Consider the following 19,606-nt stretch of genomic DNA (forward strand, 5'->3'; position numbering starts at 1 on the left):
ATGGTCTTTTGGGATAGTTCCTCCCTCATCTCCCCCCCGCCCCATGCACCAGAAGGTCATGAGGTGGGCAGGCCCCAGAGGACCCCACAAGGATGCCCCACAAGGACACAGGTCCGTGCAACTTCTCTGTCTTTCTGAAACTAAAGAGCCGTCGGATGGAACCTAGTCAACAAATAACAGCTAGAGAGCTTTCTGGGGTTCATGATCATGTGCTGGGGATACAAGCAGATCAGGATGAAATCACCAGGGAAGGTCCCTAAATCCCAGCAGCCAGTTGCTCTCTAGTGGGTTTTGGCTTTTCCACCTTAGTGATGTCAGTGACCTCAGATGTCCATCCATCTTTCCTCCCCCGTCACATACAGTATGCGGCTAAGAGAGTGGGTTCGGGTGTCAGACAGACTTGGGGTTGAATCCTAGCGCCGTGGCTCATGTGCTGGGCAGGTCAGGGCCCTCCCAAAGCTGAGGGTGGGTAAGTGTTCTCACTTGCCTCGGGGGTAACAACGGGAGCCTCACTAAGATCTTTCCAAAGATTCAGTGAAGCTATGACTGGGCAGTCCTTAGCACTGAGCTTCTTAACACATTTAGATTTTTATTGTAATTTTTAATATGTGCTGCAGGCCTCCAACTAAGGCCCTTTCAAATTCACGTAGCAGAGAGGGCTCAAAACCTTCCTTAATGGTCAGAAGTTATTGACCTGAACTGAAGGACAGGGAGAAGACAAGAGCCTGCAGAGGGAGAAAGGCAGGAACTCACATTTGCATAAAATAAGGAGAGCAGGGATTTGAAAGAGACTTGGGTGCCTTTCACACTAGTTCCTACACAATTCAGAGAGAGATGGGTTTTCTCCTTTGTTCTACTGGAACTCAGTAGAGTAACACAAAATAAAAAAACAATAAGACAAACCAACCAATTTTCCTCATAAACGAGAAAAAAAAAATGCGTGCAGAATTCCAGGATGTTGACTGGAAGAGATACAGATGGGAATGAAAAGTTTGTGAAAAGGCATCCACAGGTCCTTAATGGGATGCGCCTTCTCTAATTCCATCAGGCTGTCCCCGACTTGGTCACAGGCTCAGCCTTGCTCCTCCCTCTGCCTGGGTAACAAGCCTCAGAATCACCAGGAGGACTTGTGGAAACAAAGAGCTCTGGGCTCACCCACCGGGTTTCGCATTTGGGGGTTCAGGGGTGGGGCCTGAGAGTTTGCATTTCTCCCAATTCTCAGTGGGGCTGCTGCTGGGGGGGGGTTGGGGGAGTTACTGTGAATTGCATGGGTCTAACTCCATCCCTGGTCATTTACTGAACCTCTTTAGGCCTCAGGTGCCTCATCTGTAAACTGGGGATAAGAACATCAACTTCACGAGGTTCTTGTGAGGATTAAATTAGTTAGCCCTCATAAACTGCTTAGGACACTTTCTGGAATTTATTAAGCTCTCAATAAATGCGGGCCATATAAACCATAATCCCAGAGAAGGGGTTGCAATAAGGATGCACTTTGCTCTAAAATCCTCCATGCTTGCTTTGTAGAACCCAAGTTGGCCCTCAAGACAGGTTCTTTTCTCCGTGGGTTCATCGCTATATCTTTTCAAGCTCTATTAAAATTCACAGCACCTAAAATGTACTGAGCACCCGGTGTGAACTAGGAAAACTAAGCAATACTAAGCAAGACCCGGGGTCTCTCCGTCACCTTCGCGACCATCCTGTGAAACGGGACTGTCACCCTGCCCTTGCAGATGAGGAGAAGGTGACTGCCAGAGTACCTCACAGCTGACATATCCTACTCTGCGCCCCACAGCTTCCAAGTGGCCAAACTGGGGTTTGAGCCTTCGAATCCCATTTGACGGGAGAGCCTATGCCCTTCACTCCAGACACAGCAAATAGATTTCATCGCCCAGTCATCCCATCTGCTAACAGTCGCCCGAGGCAGGGGATTTTGAGGCATAAATATCCTGGTTCAAGGGGAAGGACTGCTGGAATTGATTAGAAATGTCTGGCTGCCATGCAGCTAGAGAGGGGGGTGTTAACACATAGGCCAGATATTTGCTGTGCCTGCACTTTGCTATGGCAACACAGATGGTGGTAAAGGTTTCCTAATTTTATTGAAGATTATATTTAAATACACACAAATCAGGTGAATGCCTCCAGGAGTCACTAATGATTTCAGATCTGAGCTCCTCTGCCCACTGTAATTTCATTTACATGGCATTTCAGTGCACACCAATGCAGGCAAAGAGTCATGTGACTAAGGCACATCTGTAGATGATCCCAAACCATTTTTTGTTGTTGTTGCCATTTTAGAGTTCCAGCAGGGATACCGTGCTTTCAAACTGTCGATAGACTATCTGACATGATTGATAGATATTCTAGCAAGTTTCTGGACCGTATGCAAGGATTTAAAGAGGAAGGAGAGATTCCATCTTCAGGTGAAACTGGAAACACAAAGCTTTAAACTTCTTAAGTTGATTCCTGATGCTGTGAAGGTATTTTCCAATTCCCTTAAGCCCATGGTTCTCCAGTGCTAATGCATGGGAAACACTGGCACTGGGAAGTTTGTTTAAAAAGCGGATTTTAATGGAGGGGGAGATGAACCATGAGAGACTATGGACTCTGAGAAACAAACCGAGGGTTCTAGAGGGGAGGGGGGTGGGAGGATGGGTTAGCCCGGTGATGGGTATCAAGGAGGGCACATATTGCATGGAGCACTGGGTGTTATACGCAAACAATGAATCACAGAACACTATATCAAAAACTAATGATGTAATGTATGGCGACTAACATAATAAAATAAAATTTAAAAAAAAAAGCAGATTTCCAGTTCCCCTCGGGGATCCTAAGCCTGACTGTCAGGGATGGGGCCAGGCAATCCGCACTTTAAACAGCACCGCAGTCTTAGGACCACACCTGGGAAGCCCTGCCTTCAGCCATGCTATAGAATAGCAATGCTCCCTGTTTGTCAATACGAGGAAATCTTGTACTCAAAAAATTTCTCAGACACCCCTTGGCAGCATTTGGGAAAATGCAGGATGGCCAAAATTTACAGTTCATTTTGTATGATTGTAGATAAATATGTGGTTTATTTACTGTAATAGGGTATATATGGATATTTGAGAAAGAATAAGAACTCTGTGTAAAAGATAGTGTTTAAGCCATCTATATGCAATGCACAGTGCACGTATGGATTTAAGAGCTTTTGCAGATACTCTGCTAACCTTCCCGCCACCCCTCCCCCAACCCTGCCGGCCCACTCTGCCGGGAGATGCGCACAGGCCAAGGTGGGAAATCCCTGACTACAGTTTTGATTCCTGCCCACTCTTTAGCACAGTTGTCTCTTGGCATGTGGAAGGCACATCACTCACCTGAGAGGGAGAGAAGAGAAGTCATATTCATTGAGCCCTTATGTGACAGGAGTGGGTCCATATTGGCTGGCTTATATACATATTTTCATTTAAAAGCAGGAGTCCAATTCTTTCTTCTATCATCTGCATCAATAGAGTAGAAATCCAATTTGATTAATAAATCCTCATTTTACTATAAAATCAGATATCTCCACCTCTTATATCTCCATTCCAGTTTTTATGCTTTATGTGACTAAAACTCACATTTGAAAATAATATCAAATCCGAAAATGGTGTTGGGCATTTGATGAGCAAAGCCCTATGCTGACAACAATAAAGACCTCACAAAAATCAGCTTCGGGTGAGTACAAGGGATTCTCATCACTGAAGAGGCATTCACTTGGATATTTTTGGATGGTTCCTATTCTGTTTGCCAAAATCAAAACTCTTCTCATCTTCAGAAACGGAGAAACAGGAAGGCGGGATCATCTTTCCTTAATAAAGAGTAACCGGGTTCTAACAGATGTGGCTTAAATAAGGTGATGATCCAAATTACATTTTGCTTAAATTCACATTCAGATTGGCTGAGAAATCCCTCGGGAGATGGTGGGAGAGCCGCCGGTCTAGAATTCAAAATTTCCAGAGAAAATCTATCAAGCCTGTGCGGACAATAAGAAAATGGATGTCCACAAAAGACAAAGGGAAAGACACACCACAGTCAGTCACCAGGAAGTCCTGCCTGGCCCTGAAGGCCACGTGTCTGTCTGATACTGTCATTAAGTGGTAAGAGGGAGGACTTGGCCTGGGGCGAAGACCCGACCTTCAGGACACCAGGACAAAAGTGTTCAGACAGCCGGCCCCATCGACTCTGTTCTGATCATTTCCAGCAAGGCTCAGCTCTGACTGAAGACCATCAGGCTCGTAGGGGGCTGAGCCGTAGCTCATTAAGAAATGCTTGGAGGCTGATGAGAAAGGAGAGTGTCATCGGGAGAATTTATTTTTTTATTGTTATGTTTGTAATGACCTTTCCCCTCTGTTGCTCTCTGACCTGGCTGTTTCAATCACACAGACACGGGAACGAAGCTCAAAACTGGAAAAACCTCAACCAGGAGATGGTTTAGGAGCCTCTCCCTTTGTGGTGCGGTGGGAGGGAGAGCAGATGAGAAGAAATCTCTGCAGTGAGACAGATTGCCTCTCGGCTTTAGCTGACGAAGGGTTAACAGGACATCAGGTCCAGTTTCCTGCTCAGCCCTTTAATTGCTGCAGCCAGGGAAACATTTGAGGGAGAGAGGGCTGTTACTGGGGGCCTCATTTTTCAAAGACCTGTCAGAAAGCTGGTCCACAGAATGCGTTGGATACAGAAACCAGGAACTGGGTCTCTCTTCCAAATTCAGATGACTCAGATTCTATTGACTTGTCCCTCCACAGAAACTCTCTAGTCGTTGACTACCCTGCTCCTTCCAGCTGTTATTAGATTATTTCCCAAAAGAGGCACCCCACATAGAGGGTGTGTGCGCGCGCGCGCGTGTGTGTGTGTGTGTGTGTGATTTTAGAGGAGGCTTCCCAAAGACGAGCATGCATGAGTCATTAGAGGGCTTATTAAAACAGCAACAGGCCCACTGTGAGTTGTTTCAGTAGATCTGGGTGAGGCCCAGAAACACACATTTCTAACAATTTCCAGGCTGTGCTGCTGCCGGTGGTCTTAGGACCACTTTGTGAGAATCACTGTTCTAAAATATACTTTCCGCTGTCCTCTTTCTGCCTGAATAGAATCACACATGCACACACACACACACCAGCATAATAAACATCACATATTACATGTTTAAAATGCCAATTATCATTATTAATAACTACTTTGAGTACCCACTGTGTGTCGGCACTATTAATTTTTCAAGGCAGGGATTGGTGCCCATTTTACCAAATTAAAGCCTGATCCAGACCAAATCTGACTCCTAAGCCCATATTCCTAACTACTTTAATACTTTCTTAAGAAGTAATAAAACAATGAGTCAAAACCAACCTACAAGTATTTTTAAGTAATGTCTTTTCTATATTCTAATAAGATATATACTGTCCTAACACTAAGTAGAATAATATAAACCTTCTTTTTCCTTATGTCATTTAGAGCCAAAAAATGCATATCAAAGGAATATTGCAAAAGTAACCAGCCGACAAATATGTACTGAGCTCTTCCTGGATGCTTGAGGACCACACAACAAGCCAGCTTCCTGATCCAGTGCGCCTGAAACAATTACGGAAGAGTCTAAGATTAGTGTAAATGTCAGATATGAGGGCCACAAGATTCACTTTTGCCTTGATAATTAGTAGTCCGTGCCAAACAGAACGTGGTACCAAAACAGTGTCTCGGCGCAGTGGTTCGCAAGCTTTAGGTAGCATGACAGTCACCCCAAGGACCAGTTGAAACACACATGGCCACCTCCCAGTTTGTGATTTAGCAGGACTGGTGGGAAGCCCAAGAATTTGCACTACTAATAATTTATCAAGTGATGCTGAAGCTGCTGGTCCTGAGACCATACTTTAAGAACCACTGTTTTAGGGCGCCTGGGTAGCTCAGTCATTCAGTGTCTGCCTTCGGCTCAGGTCATGATCCCAGGGTCCTGGGATCGAGCCCCACATCGGGCTCCCTGCTCAGCGGGAAGCCTGCTTCTCCCTCTCCCACTGCCCCTGCTTGTGTTCCCTCTCTCGCTGTGTCTCTCTCTGTCAAATTAATTAATTAATTAATTAATTAATTAATTAAAAAAATTAAAAAAAAAAAAGAACCACTGTTTTAGGACAAGGCTTCCTGGATTAACTCAGCTTCTCTGAGTCATCTTTTATTCACTGATTCAGCAGACATTGCTGGAGTGTCTACTATATGGGAAGCTCCTTTTTTTTTTAATTTAAAAGATTTTATTTATTTATTTGACAGAGACAGAGAGTACAAGCAGGCGGAGCTGCAGGCAGAGAAGGAGACTGAGCAGGGAGCACAATTGGGAGGCTCCATTCCAGGACCCTGGGATCATGACCTGAGCCAAGGCAGACGCCCAACCAACTGAGCCACCCAGGTGCCCCGAAGCTTCTTTTTTGTTCTGAAGATAAAGCTGTAACCTAAGAAGAAAAAAAATCTCTGCCCTCATAGAACTCACTATCTAGAAGTGACAGCCAACCAGAAATAACAAATATATAATGTGACCGGGGATCCAAAGAAAGACCAAAAAAGTGGGCAGATGGAGGGATGCTATTTTAGTGGGGTGTTCACCTCTCTGAGGAGATAGTATCCATCAGGGCAGAGAACAAGCCAGTGTGGATGTATAGGTGAAGAGAGTTCCAAAGGGGAATGGGCAAATTCAAAGGCCCTGAGGCAGAAATGTGCTCAGTGTATTCAAGGAGAACTAAGGAGATGGGTGGCAGAAGGGGGTTGTGCAAGAGAGGGAGTGGAAGGAGATGAAATTCAGATTTAATAGGAATCAGCATTTTTTAAAATGCTCCCCAGGAGAATCCAATACACATCCAGGTTTGGAAATGACTTCTCAGTTGCACTTATTTCTAAAGCTCATCCAACTTTTCTCAGTTCTCATCCGTACTACTTTGGTGTGCGAGCTGAGTGTGGACACATCCCTGGAGCACAAAAACAAAGAATGCATTCTCCCAGGGTAAGGTTTATTGGGCACGCCCAGGGACTGAGCTCTGCACGATTGTCATTCAAAGAAATCATTTCTTCCTCTGAACCTAGCTTGTATACTGAGTGTGGAAATGGAAGAAAAGGGCTGAATCCAAAGAGGAAGGAAGAGCTTTTGGTGACAGACAAGACATGGAGACACAAGAGGGAAAGAACAGATATGCATGGCTATCCAGGGGATCGTAGAGAAGGAATGGAATTTACACGGGGACGACGTGGGGTCTGTTCTAATACACGAGTCTATGTGAATCAAATGGAAGTGAACGCGTGTTGGGGAGGAGGGGGAAAATGTTTGGAAAAAACGGTCATGACTCTGTATGCAAACAGGTGACAAACGAAGCCCCCCAATGAAGGAAGGTCCCTGAAGAAGTAGAGGAGGAGGAGCATGAAAGGCCAGGACTAGGTCATAGTGGGGAGAGCTGGCCCAGGGGAGGAAGAAGAGACAGAATCAAAAGCAGAGTGTAGGAGAGGTACACCACCCCACCAGCCCATTACCCTAAAGTGCTATTTCCCACAAAGCTGCCGCAAGCACAAACCGGGCAAAGAGCAGTTCTCCAGTCCTTCGAGAACACATGGGTATGGAACCAGCTGGCTTTGCAAGAGGGATCTGGCATTATGGAGGACGCTTGATCCCATAAACAAGTCAGACTCAATTATTTTATATCAAAACAATATCTTAGCTTTTAACGAGCACAACTGCCAATACCCAGAGTCACGCATTATGAATCACTATTTGCTCCTTCCTACACTTTCTAATTTCCTGCTAAGGAGACAGGGCTGAATGGGGTCATTAATCTGAATTAGAAATACTGTGACCTGCTCTGCACTTTGCTCGCTAACACTGTGTGGCAGAGCTGGATGGGGGGGGGGGGCGCGGGGGAGGGGAGAGTTTACTTTCTATACTTCTGAGGAAGGGGTGGGGCGGTGGGGGAGATGCTGAGCGAGTTTTCACTGTTAAGGCCTCTGATTCCAGATGCCATTTGGACATCTCACATTGGGCTTTGAAATCATTGCTCTCATTTTGATGCTTTTGTTGGAGCCGTTGTCCAATGACAAGCTTTGCTCAGCCTCTGTCTGGAACTCCAGAAGACTCCCCCAGGCAGCCTAAAATAATGTGCTCCCCTTGTTAGAAAAGGGTGACTTGTGTATTGTTCGGGCTGCATTGGCATAGCTCAGTGGATGTTTCCCTGGTGATGCTGTGGAGGGAAGACTGAGAGAAATGGGACCTTCAAGGCAGTTGGTGCAGTAAGTCTCTCTTGCAACTGTTTGTGTATTTCAGAGGGACTACAGTGAATGGTCCTTGGAAAAGCATCACTGCAAAGCAGACTTACTATGTGGGCTGGGAAAATACACAGAGAAAAAACTCAAGCTTATTAATTTACCTTCTTTTTAGGACTCTGGTAAAAATTTTGATGGACTTTCTGGGGCTAGTGGGAACTGGGGACTCTCTTCAGAGGCCCACCAGCCCTGTTTTCCCCAGGCCCCCAAAACAGAACTGCAGATTAAAGCAGACACCGAGGTCCATAGCCTTTGGCCAAAAGATGCTGTTCTTGACCTACCTCACCCTGCTCTGACCACTAATTGGTCACACCATTTACTGCTAACAATGCTACCGGTAGAAACTCACTAGAAGTAAAAAGTGAGTTCCAAAGGGGTGGAAAAATTCCCGACAGCCAGGTCTGGGAGGGTCAGTCTGCAGGTGCAGCCCCAACCTTCTGAGGCCATTAAGAAGAACATCTGCATTCCCTCAAGTCACTCCTGGATGTCTCCCCCAGACCCAGAATGCAGAGCTGAAGGAACTATGGTCTGAACTGAGTCATTCATCTGTCCTTTCTGCTGGGCCCCACCACGCCATTCCAGAGTCCTTAAAGATGGGAGGATGGGATCCTCAAATTTTCTTTATGGTTTGTGCATGGAAACTTTTCCCTTTTGGACTCATCCCTGGCCTCCCTCCCACCCCCTTCCATGGTCCTGGGTGGTGAGGTCCTTGAAACAGCTCTAACTGCAGCCTTGCCCTGAATCTCCTGAACCAGCCGGCCTCCCACTGCCCCCTCCACGTGCCCCACTGCTTCCTGAGAGACCCAGAGGTGACCACAGTCAACTTGCTTTGGAGCCTTGGGTATTGGGGGTTTTGTTGCTGCCCTAAGGCTCTGGAAAACTTGAGTAATTTTCTGTGGTCACAACCCCAGGGTCCCCAGTCAGGGTAATTATAAGTCAATCACTCTCCTTCCAACTCTGGTTCCTCTTCCCTTTGGGCAGGTAAAATCATTACCATGGCTCCTTTCTCCCCTCAGCAAGATATTTATACAGGCCATTTACCTCATGTCTCATGAATCTTCTCAACTGAATGTTATTTGGTGGTGGTGGTGGCGGCAGGGGGGTTGGACTTATTTACTTAACTCAGAGCAGCAGAATGCCTGTCATTGATTTCCCCGCCCTCCACAGCCTCGGGCCACCTTCTGTTTTCCTAAGTGTGAGTGAAGGGTGGATCCCCACAGAGAAAACTTCCTGAGGCACAGCCCTGGAGGGCCCCCCAACACACAGACCTCAGCCCACCACAGCCTGGGCTGGAGATGCCCCCAGCCTACAAGGCTAGGGGAAGCAACAGTCTCTCTTCAAGGGAGGCACTGGGGCAGCATAGGGAGAGAGGTCTTTTTGTGTATTGAGAAATGTGAAGAACTCCTTCCAAATTTCCCTTACGACACTAATTTGAGAAAAAAGAAAAGAAAGTGCCTTCTTGTGTCAGGTTCCAAATACAGTATGGTCATTTATGAGAGTTTTGTTAAGCCAGAAGTGAAGGGGCTGTTTCAATTCTCCCCAAGACACCTCCTAATTGTCCTTCCCCACCTGCTCCATCAGCAGTCCTACCAAATAACCCTGCAGAAAATGTTCATTTTATTTTATTTTGTTTTGTTTTATTTTATTTTTAGAGAGAAAGAGAGCACATGCATGAGCCAGGGGAGGGGCAGAGGGAAAGACAGAGAATCTTAAGCAGGTTCCACACATCTCAGAAACTTTAAAATTCCCTGAGTGATGTTCATTTCCAAAGTTCTGGGTTGATAGCTTCTCTTTTCTGAGGGCAAGGATTTTGTGGTCAAACCTAGAGCCAGATTCACTGTCCATTCCTGTCCCTATGGCACATATTTCAGAGGCCTTGTTGCATTTTTAATTTTGTAGTTTAGCTGCTGTCAGCATGTCCACAGTAGTTTCTCATGATCCTTCTTCCTTCAGTGTTCTACAACAAGCAGCAATCCCCTAAAGAGGATGTCAATATAGCTGCATAAAATAATGGGAGAGTGTGGTCAGAGAGTCTGGGGGACTCAGGTTCAAGTCCTGAGTCAGCCGATTATTAGCTATGTGGCCTTGGACAAGATATTCAATTTCCCTAATTCTAGTGTCTTCATGAATAAAATGGGGGTGATAACACTACCTGCCTCATGGAATAGTTATGAGGATAAAATAAGATAATGAACAGAAATACTTAATCTGATCCAAAATCTAGAAAGACCTTAACAAATTCAACACCCAAAAAACAAAAAACCCAGTCAAGAAATAGGCAGAAGACATGAACAGACATGTCTCCAAAGAAGACATACAAATGGCTAACAGACACATGAAAAAATGCTCAACATTAGTCAGCTTCAGGGAAATACAAATAGTAAGAGTAATTAGTTGAATAAATTGTGGTAAATTCTTTAAAAAAAAAAAAAAAAAAAAAGCAAAAAAAATCAACAAAAAAAACACAATGAGATACCACCTCACACCTGTCAGAGTGGCTAAAATTAACAACTTAGGAAACAACAGATGTTGACGAGGATGCAGAGAAAGGGGAACCCTCCTACACTGTTGGTGGGAATGCAAGCTGGTGCAGCCACTCTGGAAAACGGTATGGAGGTTCCTCAAAAAGTTAAAAATAGAACTACCCTGTGATCCAGCAATTGTACTACTTGGTATTTATTCAAAGAATACAAACATAGTGATTCGAAGGGGCACCTGCACCCCAATGTTTATAGCAGCAATGTCCACAATAGCTGAAACATGGAAAGAGCCCAGATGTCCAACGACAGATGAATAGATAAAGAAGATGTGGTATGTACATACAATGGAATATTACTCAGCCATCAAAAAGAATGAAATCTTACCATTTTCAATGATGTGGGGGAAATAGAAGGTATTGTGCTAAGCGAAATAAGTCAGTCAGAGAAAGACAAATATCATGTGATTTCACTCATATGTGGAATTTAAGAAACAAAACAGATAAATGTAGGGGAAGGAAAGGAAAAATAAAATAAGAAAAAAAACAGAGAGAGGCAAACCATAAGAGACTCTTAACTATAAAGAACAAACTGAGGGTTGCTGGAGGGGAGAGTGGGTGGGGGAATGGGGTGATTGGGTGATGGGCATGAAGGAGGGCACGTGATGTAATGAACACTGGGTGTTATATGCAACTGATGAATCACTAAATTCTACTCCTGAAACTGATAATACACTATATGTTAACTGACTTGAATTTAAATAAAATCTAAAAAAAAAGAAAGAAAGAAATACTTAGCCTGGGTTTAGAGCAATACTGCCCAATAGATATATTATGTGAGCCACATACATAATTCTAAATTCTTTAGTAGTTTACTTTTTTAAAAAAGGAAAAGAAACAGGTAAACTTAATTTTACATATGCAAATATTATCATTACAAAACAACATCAGTATAAAGTATTAAATAAGATATCTTTAAATTCGTTTTGTCATATGAAATCTCTGAAATCTGTATGTATAGTACACATCTCAATGGCAACTGGCTACATGCCAAGTGCCTGTAAGGGGGGCTGCCATATGCGGCCACACAGGCCATAAACATGATAAATATTAGGTAAAGGAACATTCCTTTCAGAAGTCTCTGTCTTTCCAGGCTTTGGATTTTAGAGATACTTGGAAATGAACTCTGAAGTCATCTTTAGCCCCAGTGCCAAAAGGTCATTTTTGAGTTCCAAAGCCAGTCTTTTCCTGAAAGGGAACAGGCAAGGCCTCAGTGCCCAGCCCCCTGTGCACAGGGAGAGAGTTCTATGGATGCTCTCGTCCACCATCCTGACTTCCTGGAACCCTACACCTCAAAGTTGCAGGTGCCCTCGGTGGTCTAGCCTAATCTCTTCCTGGGTGCTCGAGCACCTTATACAATGCTCATGCCAATCCCTCAGCCTCTTCTTGAATGCCTCCAACAGTGAGCCACTTGCCATGCCCCCAGGAGTGCCCAGTTCACTTGCAGATGACTTTGGCTTGGAAACCCGCCCCTCTTCTCTCCACCTGCTGCTCATTGATCTGAGTACCAACCCCTGGGGAGAGAATAAGTCTTCGATGTGACAACTTTACCAGTATTTGAAGTTGGTTCTCCAGTGCCCTCTAGGTCTCTTTGCCTCAAGGATGAGGTTATTTCCATGATTGCTCATATGACAGAGTGTGAAACCCCCTCTCCACACTGTGTTTAGGTGCTGGTTGTTATGCCCCCTTTGCAGAGTGCAGCTCCCAGAACTACACGTAAAATGTGCAGTGTGGGCCTTGAAGACAAACATTCCTGATTGCGGACAACCTCCCCGCCACTGCTGTCTTTGCCCCAGCCACACCCCCAGCACCTAGGGGCAGGCACCCACAAGGCCCAGGTCCACACCAGATGCCAGGCACTCTCCAGCCACCAGCTGAGTGTCCCCGCCGATGCTGGTTTCTCTCCCCTGGATGCAAGGAGGGCCAGGAGCACCAGTATCACCTTTCCTCGTCCCATCCCAGGGTCTCTGAGCCCTTCCCAGCTCCCTCGCAGCTTCATACACAGAATCAGGGAGCCCCGAACTGCCCTGGCTTATTGCTTCTCCTGGGGATTAAGGTTGCTCCCCCTGTCCCCCTCCGGCAGTGGGGAAGCCCTTGGCCAGCCTTCCTCTTGTGTGATATGGAGATTCCTGCCAGGATCCCAGCACTGGGGCTGCAGTTTCAGCCCCTCCTCTCTAGATGTTTCTCTGCCACTGATTAACTTCACACCAAACTGCCATTAAGGCCCAGTTCAAAAGAGTGGGGTGGGCAATGCATGTGGCTGTGGGGTGGGGCCAAACACACTTCTCCAGAGATATGGAAGGAAAGGAGCAGCTGCAAGGGAAGATTAAGCTCGGCCTCACTCCCATCGATCAATAAATCAGTCAATCTTTATTGAGCTCCTCTTCCCGCACATGCTCATTAGCCAGCATGGACCCAAGAGTTGCAGCTCTGAGTCTGGGATTTGAGGGGGAGGAGAAGGCCGCTGTAAAATAGTTTCACCTCACAAAGGTCAGTGGCTTCCCTGTAGGGTCATTAGCTAATTCACGCTAAGGTGTTAATGACTTATCAGCTTGCTTGCTTTCTAAAGGGACTCTAGCCAGGGATGGCTTGGGTAGGGACCTCCTAAAAGGGTAAAAGATGGAGAAATAAATGCTAAAGGCAAATGTCTCTGTCTTGCCATTTTCCCTAGGGCTCAGGATGCCGAATATGCATTAGGGTCAGGGAAGAAGGGAGGAACAGAGCTGTGGTGACGCTAGTCCCTGCTACTTGCTGTGGAACCATACCCTCTCACTTTCATTCCCTAGTCCTTCACCTCACCAAATGTGACCTACAGCCAGTTCCTTGGCCTCTTGAGCCTCTGCGCCCTCACCAGTAACACAAGCGTGTCCACCAAATAGAGTCGTGAAGATAAAGCACTAGGTACAGTTCTTGGTTTAAAACAAAACAAAACCAAAAACATGGTGATTACTTTTGTTCATATTGAATTAAACCCAGACTGACAAGAGCTATGACCTTCCAAAAAGGGGATGGATGGCGGATCTCCCTTGGCCTTCAACTATAACGATTCCTCTCATCCAGCCCTCATTTGGTGGCCTTCTAGGACACTGTCATTTGCATATTTGTCCAATCTTTTTGATATTCATTCCCATTCATTTATGTATCCTCCTTATATTACCTCTTAATTAATGAGCCTCACAAGTTTTTTGTTCTAAAATCACCTCCCTGAAATGTCAAAGGCCACCTCCTCAGCCCAGTGTTCTGGGATTTGATAACCAGACTGCATTTTCCTTTTGATTCATAATTTTATAGATTCTGCCCATGTCTTAGCTCAGGCTTTTCCCTTTGCAGAGTCTGTAGTGTGTCTTTCTGTCTCAGTCTTGCCTGCTTCACGTTAGTCATCCATTCATTCATCACAAACATTTACTGGGTTCCCTCTATGTGCTGCTGATAAGAGCAGGACCACAAACACGGTCCCTTTCCTCATAGTCATTACATACTTTCAGGCAAAGACAGAAAGGAATAGGTAGACAAGAAAATAAGTAAAATAATTCTAGTGTAATGGAGTATAAATAAGTGTAAATGAAGAAAACAGACAAGAGGCTGAGCTGTGGACTACTAGAGAGAAGGTCGTCAGGAAGGAAGGAAGAGGTCCTCAGGTGGCCAAGAGCTCAGCACGAGACCCCGAGATGCTATGCATGGGGGAGAAGGCACGAGGTTGGGGTGAAGGGCCAGGCTGGGGCCAGACCATCAGAAAGGGCTTGAACTTTATGCTAAACTTGTTGAGAAGTTATTGATAGGTTTTCATCACGGCAGTAATATAACCTGATGTGTGTCTTATTATTTTTTTTTTAAGATTTTCTTTACTTATTTGACAGAGAGAGAGACATAATGAGAGAGGGAACACAAGCAGGGGGAGTGGGAGAGGGAGAAGCCGGCTTCCCGCTGAGCAGGGAGCCCGATATAGGGCTTGATCCCAGAACCCTGGGACCATGACCTGAGCAGAAGGCAGACACTTAACGACTGAACCACCCAGGCGCCCACTGATGTGTGTTTTAATAAAAAGGTTACCTTTGCTATCATATAGAACACGAGTTAGGTTTGGGAAGGAAACAGATTGTTAATCTGGAGACTGTTGCTGTAACCTAAATGAGAGATGATGGTGGCTGGGACCAGTGGGAAAGAAGTAGATAAATTCTAGGCACATTTATGAATTAGAAGTGATAAGAAAAAGCAGGGGGTGGAGAGTAAGGTGTCCTGTCTCAGATACACATTCATTTTGTAATGTCTGTGAGGTGTGACTTGTCAAAAAGGTGGATGGATAGATCAGCCTGGATCTCACACACCTGACTGACCATGAATTTAGAAATTAGACCATAAAGATGACCTGTCACACACAGGAGTCCATCCACTCACCTCCCTGTGCCAAGCATTCCGGTTCCTCTCCTGCAGACACAATCTCCAGCGCTATTATATTTGTTGAGCAGTCACTAATGCTGGGCCCACAGATTTCCAGGAGGACCAAGGAGTCCCAGAAAAAAATGGAATACAAACGAAGCAGTAGTCCCTGCTACTTGCTGTAGAACCATACCCTCTCACTCAATTCTTAGTATTGTTCTGGAAGGGGTTGCTTTGCCCCCCCCACCCCCAAGGCTCTTTCCAAGTGTTATCATATGTATTGTTTGGCAAAACAACCATCTCAGTAGTATTCAAGCAAATACTTGTTCTGGTTTTGAAAGTGGAAATAAATGACCCTTCCTATCTATAAAATTCTCTCCCTCTAATTGGCACCACATCTTTTGGGCGGATAAATTTACTTTCTGTTACTCCTGGCTTTTTGAGACAAGCATATTTTAGACATTACAAATGCCCATAGTTAGGACACCAAATGAAAGGAAATGTAAAGTTTGATAAACACAAGAAAGGGTAAGAAAAGAGAGAGGGGCATCTTTGATTCTGTTGCTATATCCCAGAGGGCCCAGATTTTCACAGCGATTCTTCTGAGTGAAGTTAGATGAATCATGAGCTACCAGAAAAGAGAAACATTACTTATGACATCTATTTTTTTCTAGCTTTTACATTTCTCCTATTTTAACAATGAAAGGAAATTTGGATTCTTTTCTTCTTCTTATGTATATAGAACCGACTCCTAGGCAAGGTTTAACAAAATTTAAATTTTGTACTTTTAAAAGTATTTCCAGAGGGTAGTAATTGATAAAGGAGATTCTGGTGAATATGTACCTTAAGCAAAAATCACTACACAATTAAACGTTTTGCATGCTGTTGTAATGTCTCCCATATAAAATTGCCAAAATTATCTGCTAACTGTTACCTGCTCTCAGCCTAAGAAGAACAAAACAGAGCCATCAGCATATGCCATGCCAGCAACTTTTTTGGTTTCAAACTGCAGTAGGGAGTTTGAATTTGCATGCTAAAGTAAATGAAATGATTTGATTATATTTGTTCAAACAGCCCATTACTGTATATCACTTCAGAGACCACAAAATTTAGCAGATGTAATCGAAATGGATTGCCTCCTTCTAACTTTTGAGGAGAAACTATAAAAACACTGGGTATTGTGATGAATTGAGTTCTCATACATGAATCTGGTTCATTTTCTGACCATTATCTTGCTATTACTTGAATACAGTTTAAATACCATATACATTTCAAGTCTTGCCTGTGACTATGTTGGTGTTTCCTTTAGAAGGACTTCGTTCTGCATTAATTTCTTTGCATCTCATCTCAGCTAATTAGATATTTTTTAGCTTCTAATGCCAAAAAGAAAGTAATGTTGGATACATGAAGTTACTCTATAGAGAAGATTGTCAGCATGAAACAGTCTTAATTTTAATTTAGACGTTTCTAATGTATTTATTTTCTAGTTAACATACAAAAGAAGATGTGAGTTAAAGGAAGGTTTTTTTAATCTTTCTCTAAGGGAATACATGTGCTTAGGCAAGCCAGCAAGCTAAAATTAGAAATGTTCTTTTGCAAAAAGCACACAAAGTCTACAAGAGGCCTGGGAATTGAACAGAGTGGGAAATAAAAACTAATAAGTCGTGATAAGGAAATACTCGGTGACCCAGTGTGAGCCTTCTGTGTAGATGCTTGTGTTCACCCTGGTTATGTACAAAGCCCTTTTTGCTCCTGGTTTCTACCTGAGAGTTTGGTTAGGAAATCAGAAGGAAAATATACAGATGTCTCAACATAATTTGGGGCTATTTTGTTTCAATTAAATTGGGGAGGACTTTTCTTCATGATCAGGGAAGAAGCGTACTGTCCAAAACATCCAAAAAACAAACAAACAAACAAAAACCCAACACCTAACCCTTGAAGAGACATGTCTCAAGGAAATTTTCTCACAAATGCTTCTTGATACAGAACGTCTTAACAAGAATACCAAGTAATATTGAGCCAAAGATAAAATGGTGAAAGAAGAATATTATGAAAAACAAAACTTCAGACCCATGGAAACAAATTGGAGAACCAAAACAGAATAACTAAAGAAATAACAAATAAGTTAAAAAAGCAAGGAACAAAATAAGTACCACTGATAATCAAATTACTGGCATAGAATAAAGGTTTGAGATAATTAAGGTATATGCACATTTAAAAAGATAAAGCAATGAAAAAAAGACAATAGTCCTAAAAAAAGCCTGATACATGGAATGGTTATGTATTCAAAAACATAATACAAGAAAATTTATCTGAGTTGAAGAAACAATTTTTAAATTATCTATAGTTGGAAAGAACATGTATTCTGAGAAAATTTAATACAGGACTCTATACTAAGATAGATTCTAGTCAAGCTCCTGAATTTCAGGAATAAAACAATTTTAGGCATCTGGACAGAAAAAGCAAATAACCTACAAGAGATTAAAATCAGTCTGCCTTAGATCAATCAATGCTGTAAGACAATGGAACAATTGTTCTGAGGTGAGAATTGCATGACCCAATAATGGGATACCCACGGTGGCGATCAAATAGAAAAGCATTATGAGCCATGGAAGGACAAAGGGAGCATGTTACCCATGAGCAGGTCTGGAAAAAACTAGACAATGAACACCTGCCAATTCGTTTTTAATTAAAATTAAAAACTCAAAAATAGAGAAGGAATGATTTTTTTAAAGACTAATAGTGAACATTCAATCCACTTAAATATTGATTCTTAGCATACAGAAATTGAAGTTACAGGATAAAATGCAATGTTATAAATGCAAACAATGTACAAATAATAATAAAAAACTTACAAAAATTGGAGGTGAAGGAGAGAAAGGTGTGAAGATGTGTGATAGTACTAGGGCCCTATTCCTCCATAGCAGGGAGTAAATTTACAATGTTGAAAATTAAAATATATAACTTTAAAAATCTTGATTCCAACAATGTTTTATGTTTTCTTAAATTTCAAAAGCCCTTTCATGAAATCATATTTCCCAAGATGAGGAAATATGTATTTGAAATACAGTAGTTCCTCTGGTCTTACTTCTATAATTTCAAGTAACATTAAATTTATTAATTTTTACTTCAAAGTAGCATTTATAATTTCATAAAGATAATGATAAAGTACTTTCATCTTAAAAAAGACCAAAAGCAGATATGCCAGGATATTAACCATGGTTCATTTGAAATCATGGAAACAGATACTATTACAGTTCTACCTTTGCTTTTTCTGTAATATTTTAAATTTCAAGAAAAAAAATTAAAGCAAAGGTTAGAGCTGGACCAGGGATATCAGACGTCCTAGATCTTCCAGATTCCAGGTAGGTCTTTAGGAATTTTTGTACTGAGCAGCTGGGGGACTCACGTAGCTGTCTGTATACTACATCATGCACATATTAGAATTCATGTATATTTGTATAAATGTTTTTACTACTGGAAGAGCAAATTCAGTAGCCACTTCCATTTTTCATTTTATGTCTACTCCTCTAACTCGGCCCCTTAGCAGGCCCCTGCTTTCCTGTCCTTCCCTGGTTCCCTGGATTGGAAGAAACACGGCATGGTGTCCTGTAAGTTCTGCCCCCTGCTCCCTCACTTAGCCTTGGGCTAGCAACTTCCTTTTCCAGGCCTTGCTACCTCACCTGTAACACTTTATCTCCTGCCTGGTGACAGGACTTCAGTTAACTACTCAGAGAAGACACTTGGGGTGGGATTGGGAGACACGGGAGAAAACCAAGCGTTCCCAGTTGGGTTCCAGTTCCAACATCTGCAGCAGGAGCTCCAGGAGGACACTGAGTGGGGAGGAGGGCAGCTGGTTCATGGCTGGGCGGAGATGCTCGTTCAACCTTGGCTGGTGAAGGCCAATGGCACAAACACACTGATGAGTTTTTCCCTTCTCAAAATTTCCTATTCTTTTTTATAGATTTAGAAGGTGGGAGGTGTGGAGGAAATAGTACAGGGAGCACGTTCTATAAGTTCATTAATATGCACAGAAAAGAGCATTTGGGGAGGGACAAAGGTGCAAAGCAGCTCTACGACAGCTCTTTTGGTAGAATGTTTGCACAGCTCAGGACTTCACCCCTGTGCCTTTCCTGACCCCGATGACAACCATGAGCATTAAAGGGAAGTGACATCACTGTGGTCCCCACTTGAGAGACAACAGGGGCTCAGCCCAGTCAGGGAGTTCCCCAAGGTCTCTACGTTAGTGAGTGGGAGAGTAAGGATCCCAAGCCGGGTCTGCTCAGCCTAAAGACGATGTTCTTTCTAGTACTGTAGCCATTCAGATACAAAGCCATCACAGCCCTGAGTTCATTTAGCAAACAAACAAAGCAGAGAAACTACAGAAACACAGAAAAGGGT

The 19,606-nt window shown here is 43.6% G+C and overlaps 1 long non-coding RNA gene across 1 annotated transcript in view; it reads right to left on the bottom strand.

Moving 5' to 3' along the window:
- The window catches only part of LOC112821565 (uncharacterized), a 490,026-nt gene that overhangs the window by 25,840 nt on the left and 444,580 nt on the right, over positions 1–19,606 (bottom strand). Inside the window, exon 8 of the long non-coding RNA XR_012379824.1 lies at positions 3,354–3,476. This is a non-coding gene — a long non-coding RNA (uncharacterized lncRNA). The remainder of the gene's footprint in view (positions 1–3,353; positions 3,477–19,606) is intronic.

This window comes from Callorhinus ursinus, unplaced genomic scaffold (genome assembly GCF_003265705.2).
Source record: "Callorhinus ursinus isolate GAN/ISIS: 27379988/994484 unplaced genomic scaffold, GSC_fseal_2.0 scaffold10, whole genome shotgun sequence".
NCBI lineage: Eukaryota > Metazoa > Chordata > Mammalia > Carnivora > Otariidae > Callorhinus > Callorhinus ursinus.